The 15,178-nt window shown below is 49.3% G+C and overlaps 1 pseudogene; it reads left to right on the top strand.

Annotated features, from left to right (window-relative positions):
• The first annotated feature begins 8,738 nt into the window (after window positions 1–8,738).
• LOC123453314 lies at window positions 8,739–9,397 on the top strand (annotated as a pseudogene).
• The last annotated feature ends 5,781 nt before the right edge of the window (window positions 9,398–15,178 follow it).

Raw genomic sequence — 15,178 nt, 5'->3', positions numbered from 1 at the left:
TGTCAGCGGGATTAGTTTCTTCTGAGACCTCTGTCCCTAGCTTGCAGATGGCATCTTCTCCCTGTGTCCTTACATGGTCTTCCCTCTGTGTGTGTCTATGTCCTAATCTCCTTGTCTTATGAGGACGCCAGTCAGATTGGATTAAGGCCCATTCGCATGACCTCATTTTACCTTCGCTACTTCCATAATGGTCCAATGTCCAAGCATAAGCACATGCTAAGGTGCTGGAGGACGGAGTTCAACATACACTAAGGGGTAGCATTGTTCAACCACAGCAAATGCTGGGGGAGACCATTTAGAAGAAGTACCCTACCTGGGCATGGTGGTGCATGCCTTTAATCCTAGCACTCGGGAGGCAGAGGCAGGAGGATCACCGTGAGTTCGAGGCCACCCTGGGACTACACAGTGAATTCCAGGTCAGCCTGGGCTAGAGAGAGGCCCTACCTCGGAAAAAAAAATAACAATGAAGTACCTAGAATAGGCCAATTTATAGGTGGGAAGTAAGTGCATGCATTCAAGGAGCAGAGCGTATAGTTCAGTGTTAGATCAGGCCCTGTCTAGCATGTGTGAGGCCTACTGTTTGATCCTCAGCACTGCAAAAAAAAAAAAAAAGTATCCACACACTGTGAATGTACTTACTACCATGTAACTGTATATTATTAAAAATGGTCGAGGGGAGCCAGGCGTGGTGACACACACCTTTAATCTCAGCACTTAGGAGGCAGAGGTAGGAGGATCACCATGAGTTCGAGGCCACCCTGAGATACATAGTGAATTCCAGGTCAGCCTGGGCTAGAGTGACACCCTACCTCGAAAAAAAAAGAAAGAAAGAAAGAAAAAGGAAAAAAAAACCATCGGGGAGTTAGGGAGACGGCACAGCAGTTAAAGGCCCTGGCTTGCAAAGCCTGCCAGCCCAGACGCAATTCCCCAGCACCCATATAAAGCCAGATGCGCAAAGTGGCGCATGTGTCTGGAATTCATCTACAGGAGGAAGAGGCCTTGGTGTGCCCATATTCTCCTACTGCCCCCTGCCCACAAATACATAAATAATATTTTTAAAAACTGATTGTGCCAGGCATGAAAGCAGAAGTCTATAATCCTGGGAGGCAGAGGCAGGAGTTTCAGGAGTTTAAAGTCACATTTGGCTACACATTGAGTTCAAGGCCAGCCTCAATACATGAGACACTGTCTCAAAAAACAAAACACAAGGGCTGGAGAAATGGCTTAGCAGTTAAGTGCTTGCCTGTGAAGCCTAAGGACCCCGGTTCAAGGCTCGATTCCCCAAGACCCACATTAGCCAGATGCACAAGGGGGTGCACGCGTCTGGAGTTCATTTGCAGTGGCTGGAGGCCCTGGCGCACCCATTCTCTCTCTCTCTCTCTCTCTCTCTCTCTCTCTCTCTCTCTCTGTCACTCTCAACTGAATAAATAAAAATGAACAACAAAAACTTAAAAAAAAAAAAGCCGGGCGTGGTGGTGCACGCCTTTAATCCCAGCACACAGGAGGCAGAGGTAGAAGGATCACCATGAGTTGGAGGCCACCCTGAGACTCCATAGTGAATTCCAGGTCACCCTGGACCAGAAGTGAGACCCTACTTCAAAAAAACCAAAAAATTTTTTGTTGTTTTTTTGAGATAGGGTCTCACTGTAGCCCAGTCTGATCTGGAATTCACTATGTAGTGTCAGGATGGCCTCGAACTCATGGTGATCCTCCTCCTACCTCTGCATCCCAAGTGCTGGGATTAAAGGTGTCAGCCACCACACCTGGATTAAAATATTATTTACTTATTTATTTATTTGCAAGCATAGAAAGAGAGGAGAGAGAGAAAGAGACAGAGAGAGTTGGCGAACCAGGGCCTCCAGCCATTACAGACTCCAGATGCATGTATCACCCTGTGCATCTGCCTTTATGTGGGTACTGGGGACTCGAACCTGGGTCATTAAGCTTTGCAGGCAAGTGCCTTAACCATTCAGCCATCTCTCCAGCCCTTTTTTTAAGGCAAGCCCAGCAGACTGGCCCCTTTGTTTTATCACAGAGAGTAAGAGGGAGTGTGACAATGAGAGAGAGAGAGAGAGACTTGGCATGCAGGGCCTCCAGCCACTGTAATTGAACTCCAGATGCGTGTGCCCCTGTGTGCACATACAACCGTGCGCACTTGCGTCACCTTATGTCTCTGCTTACGTGGGACCTGGAGAGTCAAACACGTGTCCTTAGGCTTCACAGGCATGCTCCTTAACCACTAAGCCATCTCTCCAACCCCCTAATTTTTTTTTTTTTTTTTTCGAGGTAGGGTCTTGCTCTAGCCCAGGCTGACCTGGAATTCACTATTCCAGGCTCACCTCAAACTCACAGCGATCCTCCTACTTCTGCCTCCCGAGTGCTGGGATTAAAGGCATGTACAGCCACGCCCAGCCCTGTTCCAACTTTTTGTTACCGGCTGTAATTAAGACAAGGTTTTGTCATGTCACCCAGGCTGATCTTGAACTCAAGATCCTCCTTCCTTGGTCTTCCGTAGTGCTGACCTTGCAGGCACACACCACCACACTGGCTCTTTCAATTCTAACCCGCTTGCTGGATAAGAACGTGGGCCACGAGCATGCAGCTTGCACACTGAATTAGCACGGTGTGAAGGGGAGCAGGTGGAAGGAGGGCGGGGAAGCAACGTCAAAGGCTACGGGACCCTGTTAGCTGAGTGCCGGAATGTTTAGAATGTCCCTTGCACGCCATGCCTGTAGACGGCTCTCTCTCCAGCAGCTGGCTTGCTAAATCAGTCCCTGCCTCAAACACTCTTCAAGGGTCAGGGAAAATCGTGTTGGATCCTGATCACTCAGGCAGCATTTGTGCTCCCATCTGCTGTATATACCTCACCGATCAAGGACAACGAAAAGCCTTTTCCTTTTTGAGGGAGGAGAGGTGATATTTTTGAGACAAAGTCTCATGTAGTCCAGGCTAGCCTTGAACTCCTGATCCTCCTACCACCAACTCCCATATGCCAGGATTATAGGAATGAGTTATTACACCCAGCTCTGGATTTTTTTTTCTTTTCTCTTTTTTCTTTTTTGCAAAAGGGCTCACACAGTAGCTCAGGCCAACCTAGAATTCATTCACTATGTGACCTAAAACTTGTAGCAATTCTCCTGTTTCTGCCTCCTGAGTGCTCAGATGAAAAGTGTGATCACCACACCTAGCTAACAAAGGACTATCCACTTATCTTGGAAATTACAGGTTACAGTCTTTAAAGAACTAAAATTCGGTCTGGAGAGATGACTTAATGGTTAAGGCACTTGCTTGTGAAGCCTAAGGCCCTGGGTTCCATTCCCCAGAATCCACATCCACATAAGCCAGATGCACAAAGTGTCACATGTGTCTGGAGTTCATTTACAGTAGCTAGAAGCCTTGGCAAGCCCATTCTCTCTCTCTCCTCTTTCTCTCTAATAAATAGATAAATAAGGGCTGGAGAGATGGCTTAGCGGTTAAGCACTTGCCTGTGAAGCCTAAGGACCCCGGTTCGAGGCTCGATTCCCCAGGACCCACGTTAGCCAGATGCACAAGGGGGCACACGCGTCTGGAGTTCGTTTGCAGTGGCTGGAGGCCCTGGCGTGCCCATTCTCTCTCTCTCTCTCTCTCTTTCTATGCCTCTTTCTCTGTCTGTCACTTTCAAATAAATAAATAAACATAAAACAAAACAAAAAAAACTTTAAAAAAATAAATAAATAGATAAATAAAAATAAAATAGAAAAGCCAGGCGTGGTGGCGCACACCTTTAATCCCAACACTTGGGAAGCAGAGGTAGGCCCTGAGACTACACACAATGAATTCCAGGTCAGCCTGGACTAGAACAAGACTGTACCTCAGAAAAAAAGAAAAGAAATAAATAAACAAATAGACAAAAATGAAATATAACAGAGGACTCAAATTCTCACCCCAAAACAAATGCCCTTCCATAGTTAGCAACTCTGACATATCCGTGCAGCGTCTGAATGTGCCAGCGTAGGAAGCTCGTTACTAGAGAACAATGGCTCCACCCACCACTGCAGGCAGTGAGGACCTCCAGCTGCCAGCCCTGCCGGCCTCCTCGCCGCCTGTCACCTCCACACCCCACAGAAAAGACGCTCGAGTTCTCCCTTGATGGCAAGCAAGCTGCTCCCTCCTGGCCCTCGGCACCTGTCCAGCCTCAGTGGCACTTCCTCCCGCTACAAGAGAAGGGCGCGTGGAGGCCCGTTCTCTCTGCATCGCAATTCTCAGAGCCCTGTATTCGGTTCCCGCGAGGCAGAAGCTCACCAGGGAGACCCCGCCGTCTGGGCTCTGATAGGAGGGGAACACGTGCCACTTTCTCCAGGGACTTGCCTGCTGCCTACTCAATCTTGACAGTGCGCATGGAGGGGCCTCTGACTTGGGCTACTTAATTCTGGAAGCTCTTCAGCTGTCACTCCTAGTTCCTTTTTCAATATCAGGGCTGTGGTGCAAGCGCATTCCTTTGTGCAGCTGCCAGATTGAGGTCCAGGCCTGCCCACGGCCCCCTGTCCCCGGCCTTCCTAACCTGCCTCTCCTCTCAGTGAGCGTACATTCTTTTCCTTTGTTTGTTTGTTTTTTCGAGGTAGGGTCTCACTCTAGCCCAGGCTGACCTGGAATTCACTCTGTAGTCTCAGGGTGGCCTCGAACTCACGGCGATCCTCCTACCTCTGCCTCCCGAGTGCTGGGATGAAAGGTGTGCGCCACCACGCCTGGCTGAACATACATCCTTGTCAATCAACTGAACAAACTTGCAACTCAGCTGGTGAGGAAAGAGAAGGGCGAGGCCGAGGGCTGAAGGAGCCCCACCTCCACCCAAGATTATACAGAGGTCGAAGAGGGCAAGAAGAACGCCCCAGAGTGACAAAGACAAATGCAGCGCCTTCCACGGCGCTGAGGAAAGCACGGGAGCCTGAGCGCAGGAGGACAGTAGGATAAGCTTGAGTGGGGACAGGGTGGAGCCAAGGCCAACATCTGAGGCTTAAGGACAGCGTGGCCAGCTGGCTCCGAGAGGCTGCTTACGGATTTGCATGTGTGCTCCATACTGGTGTGAGGCCAGTTAAGTCACTGTTAAGAAGGCCAAGGTCATAGGAAGGGCCCCCTCTTCCACTAGATGGTTCTTCAAACACCTAACAGAGTTGAGGCCTTGCTCTGCTACTCCATCCAAACCATGGCACAAGAGGCTGTACCAGAAAAGTACACGGTTCCCGAATTCATAAAAATACAGCAAGGAAACACCAACTGGAGGAGGCAGACAGAAAACGAAAAGGCACAGAAAATGCAAGCCGTTACCAAAGCTAAGAGAAAAATAAATGACATTATACATTTAAATTCTCACTTGTGTAACTGAAGTCCTCCTGTGAGTGAGTTAGCCACCTGCTAACTTTGAAGGACCTTCACAGTGTCCTTAAAATAATAACAAGCCACATGCTTGGGAGAGATGAAATAATTTTTGCTACTGAGATCCAACAAGAATTTCATCCAAATTGCCATAAAGGCAACAGGCTATAATGTAATGATCCTTGACAACATTACTAGCGCATCGAGAACTCATTCACGAGAAGCTGATCCCCAACAGAGCCCCCAAAAATAGGACCATGGAGGCAACTGGAAACCAACAACATCCAGCCTCTTTCCCAAAGAAACAAATACCAAAGAGGCCAACAGCACACACTCAGGAAAGTCTCCTCAACTGTTATTTTCCACAGTGGGAAGACGGGAAATGGAATCCATTTCAAGGACAGCTTTGAAGCTGAAGTAACAGTTATGTTAGGAGCAACCTTCATGCCCATCTCTTGGTTAACAGTGTAGACTATTCATGTAATAATATTTAGCAATAAAATGAACAAAACTTGGGCTGGAGAGATGGCTTAGTGGTTAAGCACTTGCCTATGAAGCCTAAGGACCCTGGTTCGAGGCTCGATTCCCCAGGACCCACATTAACAAGATGCACAAGGGGGCACATGCATGTGGAGTTTGTTTGCAATGGCTGGAGGCCCTGGAGCGCTCATTCTCTCTCTCTCTCTCTCTCTCTCTCTCTCTCTCTCTCTCTCTCTCTCTGTGTCGCTCTGAAATAAATAAAAATAAAATGTTTTTTAAAAATGAGCAAAATTGGTCGAACATGGTGGCACCCCCCTTTCATCCCAGCACTGGGGAGGCAGAGGTAGGAGGACCACCATGAGTTCAAGGCCACCCTGAGACTACATAGTGAATTCCAGGCCAGCCTGAGCTAGAGTGAGGCCGTACCTCAAAAATAAATAAATAAATAAACAAACATATTATCAGGTACATTATATTGGACAAACACGACAGACAAAAAATACATGTACATATGTGCAGATACTTGGGAGGCTAAGGGAGTTCGAGGTCAGCCTGGGCTACATGAGTCTTTGTCTCAAAATGAAAAAGAAGGGCTGGAGAGATGGCTTAGTGGTTAAGCCAGGTTCGATTCCCCAGGACCCACATGAGCCAGATGCACAAGGAGGCACATGCGTCTAGAGTTCGTTTGCAGTGGCTGGAGGTCTTGATGTACTCCTTCTCTTCTATCTCTCTCTCTCTCTCTCTCTCTCAAATAAATAAATCTAAAATAAAAAAAAGAAAGAAAGAAAGAGAAGGCAGAAGTAGGAGGATCACTATGAGTTGGAGGCTACAGTGACAACCTACCTCAGAAAAACAAACAAACATAAAAGGAGGCTAGAGAGACAATTCAGTGATTAAAAGCAGTTTTGGACCACACACGGCCAAGTTCAACTCCTAGCCCGAGAGCCCATGTAAAATGCTAGGCATATTCATGCACACTTCTGTATTCCCAGTCCATGGAGGGTGGACACTGGACAAGCACTGGGGCTTCCTGATGGACAGCAGCTCCCGGTTGAGGGACAGGATGCTCCCAGTTGAGGGAAAGAACCCGTCTGAAGGAAATATGCAGATAAACAGAAAGAGAACATCTGGGGCTGGTACAGTGGTTAAGGCACTTACCTGCAAAGCCTAAGTTCCCGGTTCCCACAAAAAGCCAGCTGCACAATGTAGTGCATGCTTCTGGAGTTCGTTTGCAGGGCCTAGAGGCCCTGGCCTGCATCTCTCTCTCTTCCAAATAAATGAATAGTTTTTGTTAAAAAGGTAAAAGTTGGGCTGGAGAGATGGTTTAGTGGTTAAGCACTTGCCTGTGAAGCCTAAGGACCCCGGTTCGAGGCTCGGTTCCCCAGGACCCACGTTAGCCACATGCACAAGGGGGCGCACGTGTCTGGAGTTCGTTTGCAGTGGCTGGAGGCCCTGGCGCGCCCATTCTCTCCCTCTCTCTCTCTCTCTCTCTCTGTCTCTTTCTCTGTCTGTTGCTCTCAAATAAATAAAACAAAAAATATATTATTTTTAAAAAAAAAGAAAAAAAGGTAAAAGTTGCCAGGCATGGTGGCGCACAACTTTAATCCCAGCACCTGGGAGGCAGAATAGGAGGATCGCTGTGAGTTTGAGGCCAGCCTGAGACTACATAGGGAAATTCAGGTCTGCCTGGGCTAGAATGAAACCCTACTTAAAAATAAATAAATAAATAAATAAATAACCACTATTTTTTCCAACAACAACAAAAAAAAAGTTTAAAGTGTCCATTGGAATCAATGGTTTAGTGTGTGTGTGTGTGTGTGTGTGTGTGTGTGTGTGTGTGTGTGTTTGGAGGTGGGGAGGCCAACAGACTGGCATTTTTTTAATGACAGAAAGTGAGAGAGAGAATACTGGCATGCCAGGGCCTGAAGCCATGTTAATCAAACTCCAGATACGTGTCATCTTGTGCGCATGAGCAATCTTGCACATGCGTCTCCTTGTACGTCTGGCTTACGTGAGCTCTGGGTAGTCAAACCTGGGTCCTTAGGCTTCGCAAGCAAGCACCTTAACTGCTGAGCCATCTCTCCAGCCCTCAGAGAATTTTTTTTTTTTTTAGGTAGGATCCCGCTTTATCCCAGGCTGACCTAGAAGTCACTATGTAGTCAGGGTGGCCTCAAACTCACAGCGATCCTCCTACCTCTGCCTCTCAAATGCTCAGATTGAAGGTGTGCGCCACCATGCCTGGCCTAAAGTGTTTTTTTGTTTGTTTTTTCTTTTTGTGGTTTTTCGAGTCAGGGTCTCGCTCTAGCTCAGGCTGACCTGGAATTCACTATGTAGTCTCAAGGTGGCCTGGAACTCACAGCGATCCTCCTATCTCTGCCTCCCGAGTGCTGGGATTAAAAGTGTGTACCATGGGCTGGAGAGATGGCTTAGCGGTTAAGCACTTGCCTGTGAAGCCTAAGGACCCCTGTCCGAGGCTCGATTCCCCAGGACCGTCGTTAGCCAGATGCACAAGGGGCCGCCCGTGTCTGGAGTTCCTTTTCAGTGGCTGGATGCCCTGGCACGCCCATTCTCTCACTCTTTCTCTCTCCCTCTTTCTCTCTGCCTCTCTCAAATAAATAAATAAATAAAAGTGTGTACCACCACACCCAGCAAGAGGGTTTTTTTGTTGTTGATTTTTTTTTTGTTTGTTTTGTTTTGGTTTTTCAAAGTAGGGTTTCACTCTGGCCCAGGCTGACAAGGAATTCACTATGTAGTCTCAGGGTGGCCTCGAACTCTTGGTGATCCCCATACCTCTACCTTCAAGTGCTGGGATTAAAGGCATGCACCACCACGCCCGGCAGAGAGTTTTTTGTTTGGTTTTATTTTGTTTTTAAGAGAGAACAGCCTTGCAACCTGGGCCCAACAGAATGGCTCCCACTTAGAAGGGTGGCGAGAAAAAGAAGGGCCCTTCTTCCATCAACGAGGTGGTGACCCGAGAGAACACCATCAACATTCACAAGCGCATCCACGGAGTGGGCTTCAAGCAGCGGACCCTTGGGCCCTCAAAGAGATCCGAAGTTTGCCATGAAGGAGATGGGGACTCCAGATGTGCGCATTGATACCAGGCTCAACAAGGCTGTCTGGGCCAAGGGAATAAGGGATGTCCCATATCGTATCCATGTATGGTGGTCCAGGAAACGGAATGAGGATGAAGATTCACCAAACAAGCTTTATTCTTTGGTGACCTATGTCCCTGTTACCACATTCAAAAATCTACAGACTTGGGCTGGAGAGATGGCTTAGCGGTTAAGCGCTTGCCTGTGAAGCCTAAGGACCCCGGTTCGAGGCTCGGTTCCCCAGGTCCCATGTTAGCCAGATGCACAAGGGGGCGCACGCGTCTGGAGTTCGTTTGCAGTGGCTGGTAGCCCTGGCGTGCCCATTGTCTGTCTGTCTCTCTCTCTCTCTCTCTCTCTCTCTCTCTGCCTCCTTCTCTGTCTGTTGCTCTCAAATAAATAAATAAATAAATAAATAAATAAAAAATCTACAGACTGTCAACGTGTATGAGAACTAACTTCTTAAGTGTAAAAATAAAGTTATAAAAGTTAAAAAAAAAAAAAGCCGGGCGTGGTGGCACATGCCTTTAATCCCAGCACTTGGGAGGCAGAAGTAGGAGAATCACCATGAGTTCGAGGCCACCTTGAGATTACATAATGAATTCCAGGTCAGCCTGGGCTACAGTGAGACCCTACCTCGAAAAAACAACAACAACAACAAAAAAAAGTTAAAATGAGAGAGAGAGAGAACACCTAATGCTCTCCTCTGACCTCCACATGCACAGAGCCCGTGCATCTGCACATAAATGTGCATACACCACACGTCACACAAACCACACCACACTACTGTACAAACATGCACACACATGCAGATGGAAAAAAATATATATACCTGGAGAGCCAGACATGGTGGCACACACCTTTAATCCCAGCACTCAGGAAGCAGAGGTAAGAGGACGGCTGTGTTCGAGGCCACCCTGACAATACTACATAGTGAATTCCAGGTCAGTCTAAGCAACAGTGTAACCCTACCTCAAAAAGCCAGGAAAAAAAAAAAAAAAAAAAAAAAGACCTGGAATATAGGTCAGTGGTTCACTTCGCAGCACAGCAAATACACACACACTCTCTCTCTCTCTCTCTCTCTCTCTCACACACACACACATACCCACACACACACTACATGCTGTATGATTTATATGAAGTTCTAAAGTAAGCAAAATTAGCTAAGCTAAGCATGGTGTCGCATTGCCTGTAATCCCTGAATTTGGGAGGCTGAGGCCTAGGAGGATCAGGAAGGATTTTAAGTTTATCCTTGGCTACATATCATGTTCAAAACAAACCTGTGTTACATGAGACCTTATCTCCCCAAAAAGTAAATTTTAAAATTCATTTAAAACTAAAATAGCCAGGTGTGGTAGCACATGCCATTAAACCCAATACTCAAGAGGCAGAGGTAGCAGGATCACCATGAGTTCAAGGCCACCCTGAGACTACAGAGTGAATTCCAGGTCAGCCTGGGCTAGAGTGAGACCCTACCTCAAAAAAAAACAGGAAAAAAAAAAAAAAAGAAAGAAAGAAAGCAAAAGAAATGGCTTAGCGGTTAAGGCACTTGCTGTGAAGTGTAAAGACTCATATTCGACTCTTCCGATCCCATGTAAGCCAGATTACACAAGTACACAAGGTCACACATGCACACAAAATGGCGCACACGTCTGGAGTTTGATTGCAGTAGGTGGAGGCCCTGGCATGCCAATTCTCTCTCTCTCATTTTTAAAAAAAAAAAGGCCAGTCTGTTGGGCTTGTCTCAAAGAAAAGAATTTCATGCAAACATACGTAAGTAATGTAAAGTTGGTAAGACTGGAGCTGGGACAGTAACCCAGTCTCTGGAGGGCCTGCCATGAGCAGAACTTGAACCCAGCCCCAGCACCCATGTCAATGGCAGGCGTGGTGGTGACTGACCTGTAATCCCAGCCTGGGAAGGCAGAGACAGGCAGATGCCTGGAGCTCACTGGCTAGCAGTTCTAGCCAGACTGGTAAGCCAGGCCAATAAGAGGCCCTGACTCAGGAGCAGGAATAAGGACACCTAAGTTGTCTTCTGGTCCCACAAACACGTACACAAACACACACACACCAAACATACACACACGCACACACACACACACACCACATACATACTCACTCCCCCTACAAAAAAAAAAAAAAAAACTGGTGAGGGCTGGAGGGATGGCTTAGCGGTAAAGGCGTTTGCCTGCAAAGCCAAAAGACCCAGGTTTGATTCCCCAGGACCCACGTAAGCCAGATGCACAAGGGGGCACACATGTCTGGAGTTCTTTTGCAGTGGCTGGAGGGCCTGGTGCGTACATTCTCTCTCTCCCTCTTTCTCTGTCAATAAATAAATAAACAAAATATTTTTTAAAAAACTGGTGAGATTTTAATGGGTCCTGTGAACAGCACAATTTCCTTTACTTGATTGCTACATTGCACTATAATTTCAGAACATTAGTGTTAGGAGTCCGAGAGCTCTATAACCATCCTCTACTCTTTCTCTATGTCTGGGATTCGTTTGTTTTTCGAAGTGGGGTCTCACTCTAGCCCAGGGTGACCTGGAATTCACTATGTAGTCTCAAGGTGGCCTTGAACTCTCAATGATCCTCCTACCTCTGCCTCCCGAGTGCTGGGATTAAAGGTGTGCACCACCACGCCAGGCAAGCCTGGGATTCTTGAGCCCACCTCCTGGTATAGTATTTGAGGTGAGAAGGCCACTTGAAGTCCACTTCCCTCACCCAACTTCTCTTTGCACATCACCCCTTCTCTCCTCTCTCCGTAAAACCCTCTTCCCTACCCTCCCTCACTCCCTCTCCTTTTCTGCCCTGCATCTTTTCTCCCCTTTTCCCTGTCTGTCCTCACCCCTCTGGTGCACATGTTCCCTCCCTTTCTCTCTCTTTTCCTCCCTTCTTCCTCTCCCTCATTACAAGGAAGTCTTAGATCCAAAAACTTAAGTGAGACGTGAAGCTTCCCTCCTTTTCTTGGGACCACACCGGTCTACCCTAACCTTACTTAAGACCCGGAGTCCAGGAAACTGTCCATCTTGGCCTTCTATTGCAAACCGCAAACCTGACAGACTGGGAAAGGCTAGGTGAAGGGTGTGCTTTGCTAACTGAAAATCCACTTGAGGGCTGGAGATATGACTGCGAAGCCTAAGGACCCAGGTTCTATTCCTCAGTACCCAAGTAAAGTCAGATGCACAAGGAGGAGCATGCTTTTAAGGTTCGTTTGCAGTGGCTGGAGGCCCTGGTGCACCCATTCTGTCTCTAATAAATAAATAAATAGAAAAAAATAGCACTCCCACATGGGCTTTTAATTTTTATTTATTTATTTGAGAGGGACAGACAGAGAAAGAGGCAGAGAGACACTGGGCACGACAGGGCCTCCAGTCACTGCAAACAAACTCCAGACGCGTGCGCCCCCTTGTGCATCTGGCTAACGTGGGTCCTGGGGAACCGAACCTCGAACCGGGGTCCTTAGGCTTCACGGGCAAGTGCTTAACCGCTAAGCCATCTCTCCAGTCCCCACACGGGCTTTTAAAACAGGTGCCGGTGGCTGGGGTGAGATGCAGGACACGAGTGACCCCGCCCAGCACCTAAGCAAACAAAAGGGTGCAGAAACAAAGTCCAAACTTGTTGCCTAAAGCACCTGCCACCTTCCCTGCCAAGCCCCGCAGCCATCCGCCGGGCCCGGCGGGCAATCACCCCGGCGGCGCACACCCGCGTATCCACTCGCGTCATCCGCCTCTGGCCCGGCTTCCGCGGCTCACTCGCGAGGGGGGCCGGCGGCGCGCGCGGCCGGCGCGGGGGGCGGGGCCCGGCGAGCGTGCCGGCGGAAACGCGCGGGACGCCGGGGCGCCCAGGGGCATGCGCGCTGGCGCGGGGGCGGGGCCAGCGCGGGAAGGGGCGGGGCCCCGGCTTGTGCCCGACTTCCGCCGCCTGCTGGAGCGCCCGCCCGCGGTATCGGTGCGCGGCCGAGACTCCGCGGAGGGAGGAGGGGAATCGCCCCGCCCCGGCCCGTCCCGCCCCGCTCCGCCCCGGGCCATGGAAACGAAGCGGCCCCGACCGAGACCGGAAGGAAGGGGCGGAGCCCCGGTCCGCAGCGGGCCCGCGGCCTGGGCTTAGAGCGCCCCCTGGCGGTCCCCCGCGGGGCCGCGGAGCGCGTGCGGGCCGCGGCCTCCCCGCGCGCCCAGAGGGTCGCCGCCCTACGGACCCGAGGAAGGGCGTCCCCGCCCGGGGCAGCGGGGCCCGCACCGGAGCGCGCCTGTCTGCTTGGCTAATGCAACTTGAAGATGAGACTCGGCCCGGCGTGGTGGCGCACGCCTTTAATCCCAGCGCTTGGAGGCAGAGGCGGTTCTAGGCCACCCTTGAATTCCATAGTGAATTCCAGGTCAGCTTGAGCTAGATAGAGACCCTACTTCGGAAAAAAAAAACTAAAGAAATAAGACTCGGGCTGGAGAGATGGCTTAGCGGTTAAGCGCTTGCCTGTGAAGCCTAAGGACTCCAGTTCGAGGCTCGGTTCCCCAGGTCCCACGTTAGCCAGATGCACGAGGGGGCGCACACGTCTGGAGTTCGTTTGCAGAGGCTGGAAGCCCTGGCGCACCCATTCTCTCTCTCTCCCTCTATCTGTCTTTCTCTCTGTGTCTGTCGCTCTCAAATAAATAAATTTAAAAAAATTTAAAAAAATATTTAAAAAAAGAAGACTCAAATGGCATGATTATATAACGTTTGGAAAAAGCAAAACTACAGCAACAGAAATAGATTAAGGATTCAATACTTTTTTTTTTTTTTTGAGGCAAGTTCTCACTTTAGCCCAGGCTGACCTGGAATTTACTGTGTAGCCCTAGGCTGGCCTCCGGTTCACAGCGATCCTCCTACCCCCGCCTCAGTGCTGGGACTAAAGGCGTGCGCCACCATGCTAGGTCTAATTCATGTCTTGATTGTGGCTACCCAACTGAATGCATAAATTGTTCGCTATAAATGGCAGGTTTTATGCCCCGTAAGCTTCTGAGAGTATTTAAAAGGTGAAGAAGTGAAAAATAATTGTCTTTCTACTGAATAAGCTCATGTCCAGAGGCATGGTGGGGTGAAATGGAGGTCCACTTTTCTGCTCTGCCATACACACTCACTATGCGTGTACACAAGCAGCAGGCTGCTGGGCCGTGTTGTAAAGTGATCTGCAGGCACGGGACGGTCAAAGGAAAACTTCCCTCCCCGATGAGCTGCAAAGCCCTAGGACACCCACCACCTACCATTTTCAGAAAAGGAAAGTGCGGATCAGAGGAAGCGACTTGTGTGAAGGAGAACTGACCACTGGCAGACCAAGGCCAGGACCTGAGTGCTGAGGTAGCCAGAGTAACCCCATCCCGTAGGTCTACAGGCCAGGCCGCTGTCCTTCCTGTGGCCAGCGTTTGCGAGGTCAGCAGCGACCCCCATAAGAGCAAGGGCAGAGCCCATGTACACGCGAGACGTCGTGTCGTCTGTGCTGTAGTACATCTGCTTTGACACAAGGTGGCGCTCTAAGCCAGTCTGCATCAGTTCCGCTATGAACTTAGAGCCAGACAAAATAGGAACGTGGGGCTTAGCAGCTAAAGGCTCTTGCTTGCAAAGTACAGGTCTGGATTCAGCTCCCCAGTACCCACAGAAAGCCAGAGGCAGCAGGTGCCACATGTGTCTGGAGTTCATTTGAAGTGGCAAGAGGCCCTGGCACGCCCATAATCACTTACTCTCTCTTCTCACAGGTAAAATTTTTTTTTAAATAAAATATGAACGTGGCAGATGAGGTTGGGAGACAACCTCAGGAAAATGTAGCCATGAACTGCCCGCTTCTCTGTGAGTAACCCCAAGTAAACTCATTTACTGGTGACATGCTGAACTTGGATTTCTTTGGGTTACTGGTACCATCCCAGTTTGGAGACAGATGTTCTTTTATAAACCCTTGGGAAATTTTCACGTGCACAGGCTTTTAAGTGGTAAAGCTCAGGGACCCAGCAGGACTGGCGAACACCGCCGTTCTTCCCTAGGAGTTAGGAACTGTGGCAGGTCAAAGAGATATCCAAGCCACTATCCTTCCCCCATCGCCTCCTCCCGTGACAGCAAAGTGCCCAGAGCAATCAGGAAACCCGAGGACCCCCAATATCCACACTTCAACCCCACACACACCAGGGCAGTAGTTGTACTCAGAAAGTACCCCCTGGATTTAGAACACCCCATAATCTAGGCCATGCTGCCCAGCTCCCCAGAACAGAACCACCTTCATGAGATACAGAG

Source organism: Jaculus jaculus, chromosome 11 (genome assembly GCF_020740685.1).
Source record: "Jaculus jaculus isolate mJacJac1 chromosome 11, mJacJac1.mat.Y.cur, whole genome shotgun sequence".
Lineage (NCBI taxonomy): Eukaryota > Metazoa > Chordata > Mammalia > Rodentia > Dipodidae > Jaculus > Jaculus jaculus.
Note: the sequence above shows the minus strand (reverse complement) of the source record. Positions and strands in the feature narration are given on the sequence as shown.